The sequence below is a fragment of the Malus domestica genome, chromosome 16 (assembly GCF_042453785.1).
Source record: "Malus domestica chromosome 16, GDT2T_hap1".
NCBI lineage: Eukaryota > Viridiplantae > Streptophyta > Magnoliopsida > Rosales > Rosaceae > Malus > Malus domestica.
This window is the reverse complement of record NC_091676.1, coordinates 17,123,261-17,131,485: the sequence shown is the minus strand read 5'-3', so window position 1 is coordinate 17,131,485 and position 8,225 is coordinate 17,123,261.

Here is an 8,225-nt window from a genome sequence, read left to right as displayed (position 1 = left end):
GTCTCCATCTCTGCCTCGGTCTTTCCGTCTCCGTCTCTGCCTCGGTCTCTCCGTCTCCGTCTCTCCCTCGGTCTCTCCGTCTTCGTCTCTCCCGCGATCTGGATCCTTCTTCTTCGATCTGGTTTCTGGATCCTTCTTCTTCGATCGGGTTTCTGGATCCATCTTCTTCGATCTCTCTTCTCCCAAACACACACACACACAGAGATCGCCGTTGATCGTGGCTCAGGCGAAGTCAGAGGTGCGCCGCGGAGCAAGGATCGTTCGTATTCCGCTTCGTCAGGTGAGATTCCATGAAACCCTAAACCCTAATCTCTCCGACTTCACCTTGCCTTGAATCGTTTGTATATTTGTGAAATCTGATGTATATTTGTGAAATTAATGTTAAGATTTGTGTTTTTGCAAGGTTTTTGGGACGAAACCGGCCCGGGAATCGCCCCACGGTCTCCGGCGTTCTTCTCCGACGTCGCCTCGGATTCCGATTCCACCGTCCATGGATATTTCGCCGATAATTTCCAAATATCGCGATATTATCGATATTATCGATAATATCGCGATATTTGGCCGAAAACCCCACGGAAACCAGTTAAAATATCGCCGACCGGAAAAATCGATATTATCGGCGAAATATCGCCGATAATATCGATATTTAAATCTGTGCTTTTGATACATTGAAAATCTTCCCAAAGTACTCTCGTTTGAATTAATTGATCAAGTACCATCCGATGCCAACACGTTTTAGCCGCACAATGTTGTACATGGTTTGTGCGTGCGAGTCTCTTAACCACACTTTGATTAAGACCTAGTTTGGGAGTGAGGTGCTTAAAAAAAAAGCACCTATGAAAAAAAGCTGTTAGGGTTTTAGGTGTTTGGTAAACTGAAAAAAAAGGGCTTATTTTGGAAGCTGCTGTGAGAATAAGCTGAAATCAAAGAAAAAAGCTGAAGCTGCTATTTGCAGCTTTGGAAAACTGGCTTTTTTTCAAAGCACACGGGGCTACAGTGCTCATTTAATGAAAAGACCCACTATCAGACTGCTTTTTTTTCCAAAAGCACTTTTACAAAAAAGTTTACCAAACGCTCTGCTGATTTATTTCACAGCCGCTTATTCTCACAGCACAGCCGCTTATTCTCACAGCAGTTTTTTTTCAAAGCACAGCAATACCAAACCAGCCCTTAAGCCTAAACTTTGATGGAGTGCGCAACGTGCCACCAACTTAACGTGCACGCCTTCCATCACCATTGACTTGGGGAGATCCAAGGCTCATGGGTTTGATGGCAATTGAAGCTTAGTTGCGGATCTTACCTTTGTCCATTTTTAAGCCAAAAATAGTCTCTGAGATTTACATCACTCTTCACTTTAGTTCCTAACAATAAAAATCAATTGAAGTGATTTCTAAGTTTGTCCATTGTAAATCATTTTAGTTATTCCGTGAAAATTTATCAATATTCTCATTAAGTTTGATCAGGCCTTAAATGTCCTCATTTCCAAAGGATGACATTCACAAGTTAAGTTGGAGTTATTAATAGTGGCATTGATTCGCACTTTGAAATCATAATAATCGTCACACTTTTTATATTATTACACTATACATTTGGATATTTCTTATCTATACGCGCGTATCAGAGTTAGCATAAAAATATTTTTTTAACGAGTCATTATTCAATGTGACTTTCACTCCGTGTCATAACTCATATTATAAAAAGCACTGAATGTAACTTATACTTAATTTTGTTAGGTTTTCGAAGTGAGACTTTTTCACATTCTTCAACATAAGTAGGGTAATTTTAGTGATGAATTGGCATTATCTTCATGGTTATTGAGGAATGGTTTATACCAATCATACTATATGTGTTGGAAAATGTTGATCAAATGGTAGGGATTGACAATTTGACAGAGACAAATTAAACCAGTGGATAGATGAGGATGTGGTTGTGGTTGTGGGTGTCGGTGGCCATGGACGAGCTTTCTAGTTTCTACTATCATGTCAAGATAGGGTCTTGTATTGGTGTTTAGGGAAACTTTGTTATATCCACCAACAGAAAATGAAATCTCGACCCCAACCAAATAAACAAAACAAAAAGTTAGTGCTTTCCAAAGCATTTCAATGACATCTTTATTCAAATTTTCTTGTGCTTTTGGTTTTGTTTTTTTATGTACACATAATATCTTTAAACTTTTTCTAGAATAGTATAATAATACAAATGAAAATATGATATTATAAGTCCGTTACAGTTTGATACAGGTGAATAAATATAATTAATTTTTTAAATTTTGATAAGTTGTACATGTGTATATGTATAACTATGATAGTGCTAGAATTTTGTTTGACTTTTTTCAAAGACCTTTTTCACATAAAAGTTACATTTTGGAGAATAAAAATTCAAATTCAACTCACTTTGTGCTTTTTTTTTTCAATTAAAGAAAAAAACTTACTTTGTTTTTTTCAAAAGAAACGTACTTTGTAACACTAAAATTTTCACAACAAGAATCATTTAGAGCATGACAAGTGAAACGACGATGAATATTTTATCCAAGTGAAAAGATGAGGATTTTTTGCTTATAGAACTTATAGTTGTCAGATTGTTTTTTTTTTTAATTTTAATTTTCTATTTCTTCGTTTCAAAATCTTAGTTTTTTTTTTTAATTTTTTATGAAAAAAGTCTTTTGAAACCCTGTCAATCCAAAGTAGATTTAGCCTAACTAACACACCTGACCCTGATATCCATCGAACACTAGGGTAGGCACGTGCTAGCCGACATGCGAAGGTGACGAAACCATACTGGCATGCATGAGAAATAACAACATAAGTAAAAGTTATGAATTTAAATATAATTAATATGCAAATGAGGAACGTGTTCAGAGTATACAACTAAACCAGGACACTAAAAAAGAATAATATAAAATTGAATGAGTAAAAGAATGGGTCCTACACCGAGGGGACTCGAAGATGTCGATGCGAGAGTGCCTTGATGCCGGGATTGTATGCCTCGATTCTAAGTCCTAAGGGGTGCAAAACGAACATGAGTGAACCAAGTTGATATATATATAATACTGAAACAGCTATTCAATAACGTACTAACCCCCAAAGTTTTATGAAAACTGATAGCATAATATGTGATAGGTTTTTCCGAAAACCCTAGCATGCCATAAAACCTTTCATAAGACATATGTCATATATAGTGTGCTAAATAGTAGTATCATAATCGACCCGTAGGCCCCTACATCACCCAACCCCTAGGCCAAATATATAAATCTTCATTCGACCTGACACACCTCGACTGAGATCAAGGCATGCTGGCCGTCACGTGAGGGTGACGTTGCCATGTGCACAGTGCGGAAGCAATAAGGATAAGAAATACATGAATAATTAAAAACCGAAACTACTAGAGTGCACTAGTAAACAGAAAGTGTTAGGAGTAAGATACAAAAGTAAATACTCATAATCAGAGCATAACAAGTCTAGGTGCAGTCCAGTAGGACAAGTACTAGTTATACAGTACCATAAGATGTCTTACATTTATTTTATTATGTCAGAACCGCTGAAGTCCTCAAGGCCACCAACAGAAAGCTTACCTAAAACCTGAAGGGGCGCAAAATAGAAAATGTGAGTGGGAAAAAACAAATGTTTTACAAAACCAATTCATTTATCAACATTTCTAACCCCTCGCTGTAAAACATATATAATTTTTCCCAGAATCAGAATGTAAGCATATACATAAATATATATGTAAATATATCAATTCAAATCATGCTTCACATAATCATATTCATATGTATGCTATGCCAAGATATAACAGAGTAGTAACTCAGGTGAGAATAACTTCGTAGAAATATGACATATTAGCCGGAACCTTTGTGGTAGTCTGTATGGCTGAATGCATAGCTCAAAAGTCAATCTAGCCGAAGTCACTACGATGACCTATACGACACTATACTGCACAAGAGTCGGAACCAAAGGAAAAGGTCTGTACGACAATACTGGGTGTAATATAATTATGCTCAATACTACTCTCACATAATAGCTGGACGATAAATCGCTAGTCACCTACGAGTCGGAACCATAGTAAAGGTCTGTACAACAAAACTATGCACCTAAATTGGATCCAATATGAGCATATGGTGCGGGAGGTGACATTATAAACAGGCATGTGTCATATCTCTAGCTAAATCACAATCACCCTAGGTGCAGTTTTATGAGCTCAACGTTATTCAATCACATATCACATCATCTATAATTCACATAACCAAACATAACTCACCTGAGCTTACCTGAGCATCCACAGCACCACAATTATATATTATGCATCATATACCAATTCATATACGAATTATAAACTTATATGCATGGCATTCAAGGCATAATCTCATTAAAATGTATATCAAGTATGTTAATATATACTGAAAACCAAAAGCCCACTCACTAGTATGTCGAAGGGTCGTAGCCCCCGAGTCGCCCTTGAACGCGCTCGTCCTCGGGATAAGTCTCACCTATATGCGAATTAACTATAAAAACGTTATTTAAAGCACATAGACAAAACTAGCTAATAATTTCTCATACAATGCTCAAATGGGGTGTTTGAATATACCACTGTGATCTACACAACTCCACGAACATCCCCATATTTTTAGAAAAAAAATTCTACCACCCACGCGCCGGCCAAGGCACGGCCAGACGCGCCGTCCACGTGCGAGCACGTGTTTGGCACAATGACGATGGCAGTAACGACGTTAAGGAATATTTCGTTAAATTATGGAATATTCCGTCTAAAAACTAACGGCGTCACCTTACGCCATTAGCATATTCCATCAAAACTGATGGAATATACTCCTTCTTCCCTGACGAGTCATTGGACGTCGGCAACTGTTCGCTGGTTTCTAGAAAAACTTCAAATCCTTAATTCCCCCTCATTTCAACACCAAACTTAATGAAATTTGAACCATTTTAAAGATCTCACCAAGACGAATCAAACCGTACTTGAGTTGAGCCCTGAAACCGCCAAAAACCTGTTGGAAAAAGCCTCGATAATCCGGCCAAACTTAAAACTCGTCATTCTCGCTATTCCAAAATATTCTCAGTAAAGCATGATAATCATAAAGTGTAAATGTAATTTACTCATAAAACGTTTCATAAAACATAACCATTAAATCATGCTTTTTATGTATGCATTTCTACTATTAAAACATGCATTTTAAAAAGGGTCCACTCACAGATACTTCGCCATCGAAAACCACGCAAACGAACGAAGTTGGAAGCGCCATAAACAATTGCCCCTAAGCAGATAAATGGTCCAATTAATAAAACTCTAATCAAACTATTGAATTTGGGAAACCGGACGTCAAAATGGATTCAGGACGTCAAATTACCTTAAGAAGGGTCTCGGGTAAATTTCGAAAAAGTCAACACGAGAATATTCCAGAGAATATTCCGTCAGGTTAACAGCCTGGTCAAATGAGCTGGGTCAACTAGGTTTTGGGCTTGAGGCTACCGGGCCAGAGGCCCAAGTTTGTACGGCTCAAGGGCTGGGGTCTAACAGGTTTCTAGGGTGGATGGGTTTGGAAACTAGGCTAGGCCTAAGGCTTGGGTGAGGCTTAGCTTAAAGGGTCAAGGTCTAGGCTGAAGTCCATGGCCCAAAGACCTGGGCCGGTTCAGGGTAAAAGGGTTTTGGGTTGGCACAGCCCAACTGAAACATCCCACATCGCCCATGGAAGTAGATCTTATAAGCCTTATATGTATATTTTCATCTCTACCTAGCACGAGGCATTTTGGGAGCTCACTGGCTTTGGGTTCCATCGGAACTCTGAAGTTAAGCAAGTTCACGCTAGAGCAATCCCATGATGGGTGACCCATTGGGAAATTCTCGTGTAAGTTCCCAAAAACAAAATAGTGAGGGCATGGTCGGGGCCCAAAACGGACAATATCGTGCTACGACATAGTTGAGCTTGGGATGTGGTGGGGGCCCGGACCGGGATGTGACAATTTGGTATCAGAGCCAATCTATGGCCGAATGTGTGCCGACGAGGACGTCGGGCCCTTATGGGGGGTGGATTGTAACATCCCACATCGCCCAAGGGAGTGGATCCTATAAGTCTTATATGTATATTCCCATCTTTACCTAGCACGAGGCCTTTTGGGAGCTTATTGGCTTCGGGTTCCATCAGAACTCTGAAGTTAAGCGAGTTCGAGCAAGAGCAATCCCATGATGGGTGACCCACTGGGAAGTTCTCATGTGAGTTCCCAGAAACAAAACCGTGAGGGCGTGGTCAGGGCTCAAAGCGAACAATATTATGTTATGGTGGAGTCGAGCTCGGGATATGGTAGGGGCCTAGGCCGGGATGTGACACAAACGGCCTGGTTTCGACGGAAAAAGGAAGCCGAAGCTTCCCAAGCTCCGGTCAACCTCGAACTTCAACGAAAACACGTCATGCAATATACCAAATTGAAGCTCAATGAATGAGGAAGAAAACCGTACCACTCTCACGACGTGTGATGGTCGAAAAGTGGTTTGAAAGTCACGGGTATTTGCCTGAATTTTGGGTTTAGCTCCTCCGAGGTATTCTTCGTCCAAAAACCACAAAAACTATTCAGAGACATTACAAAACACTCATAAACATGATCTACGGGGTTCAATGAGCTTACCATGGTCAAGGGTTCGCGCGGAGGATGAGGTGTACAGTGGCCACTCGTGGTGCCACGAGACACGGAGAGCTTGTGTGCTTCTCATTTGCTCTAGATTTCGTGGAGCTCAAGGGGAAAGAAGAATGGTGGTGTGGGTGGTGGTTGTTGGAGTGGGTATAATAGTGGTGGTCTCGGTTTCATGCTCACGGGGAGGAGAGAAGAGCGAAGACAAGGGAGAGAGACAGAAATGAAACTGAGAGAGAGAGAGAGAGACTTGGACCCCGGGGGACAAAACCAAACAAATGGGTCCCACGGGCACACATATTAAGACCCAAAAACAAATTTTAAAATAAATATCCCAAACTTAGTGAAATTACCAAAAATACCCATTCGTTCCATAAATTCCGGGACAGATTGTTACACTAACATTCATTGAAAGAAATTCAAATAGAAAACAATCACATAAGTGGTGCATTGTTTGTATATATATTGTACTAATAAGTGAACATTCCCCTACTAGTGCTAACACCATGGACCATGGCCTCTTTGTTCGCCCTTTAATTTCATGTGTTTATTTAGAAGGTATGTTATAACACCTACTTTACTTGTTGTATTTTTCCGCTTATATTGTATTCTAACTTGTTATAAACATTTCCACTGTGAGAGAGAGAGAGAGAGAGAGAGAGAGAGAGAGAGAGAGAGAGAGAGAGAGAGAGAGAGAGAGAGATATATATATATGAGTAGAAAATAAGACAAATTAGTAAGAATAATAGTACTTTTTTTTATTCTAATAAATAAAATATCCTGTGTGGAGAAAGGTTTTTTTACATGCGAAATAATAGCGTAGAGACCCCAAGTAGGAAATTTGGGAAATTTGTCAATTGTGAATTGAGTAAACTTGGTCCTTGAACTTTCACTATAGTTTAGACTTCGTCTTAAACTAAAATTCTATTAATTTTAGTCTTTAAATTTTGCTTAATGTAGAGCATTGGATCTAGCTTTTTATTATTAAAAATAAAAAATTAAACCAAGCTTTACCTCTAGCCACCCGCAACCACCCGAGCCCCCTACATCCAACCTCCTGCATCCACACCATCCTTTACCTCTTTCTGTAAATAAAATGGGTTGATTGTTTGAAATCCTTTTCTAGGTGGAGTTGATTATTTAAAATCTCTTTGGTCCTTTTTTTCTGGGTTGTTCTAGTGAAGGAGGTTCACTATTTGATGAAGAGCAAGATGGTGGCGAGGTCTCAGAAATTGGTGGGGAGGATGCCGAGGGGAGAGAGAATGGCAGCTACACTGTTACGAAATGTTATTAATCTATAAAAACTACTAGGTTATGGCAGCTATACGTAATGTTACAAATCTTCGTGGCGGTGTTACGAACTCAGGAAAAATTACTCCCTCGATAATGGCAGCCAGTCATGAACATCAAGTGCAACCTTATCGCTTTCAGAAGACAAGCTTTTCCATGTCTTCCAACTAAGTGCAGATGTTGCACCGTAACACTTTCTGTCATTTAAAGCAAGCTAATATTCTAAAAAAACAAAAATTATTCTCTTTGGCCTGGAAAGAGAAAAAGTGATATACTTCCAACACGTATCTTTAACAA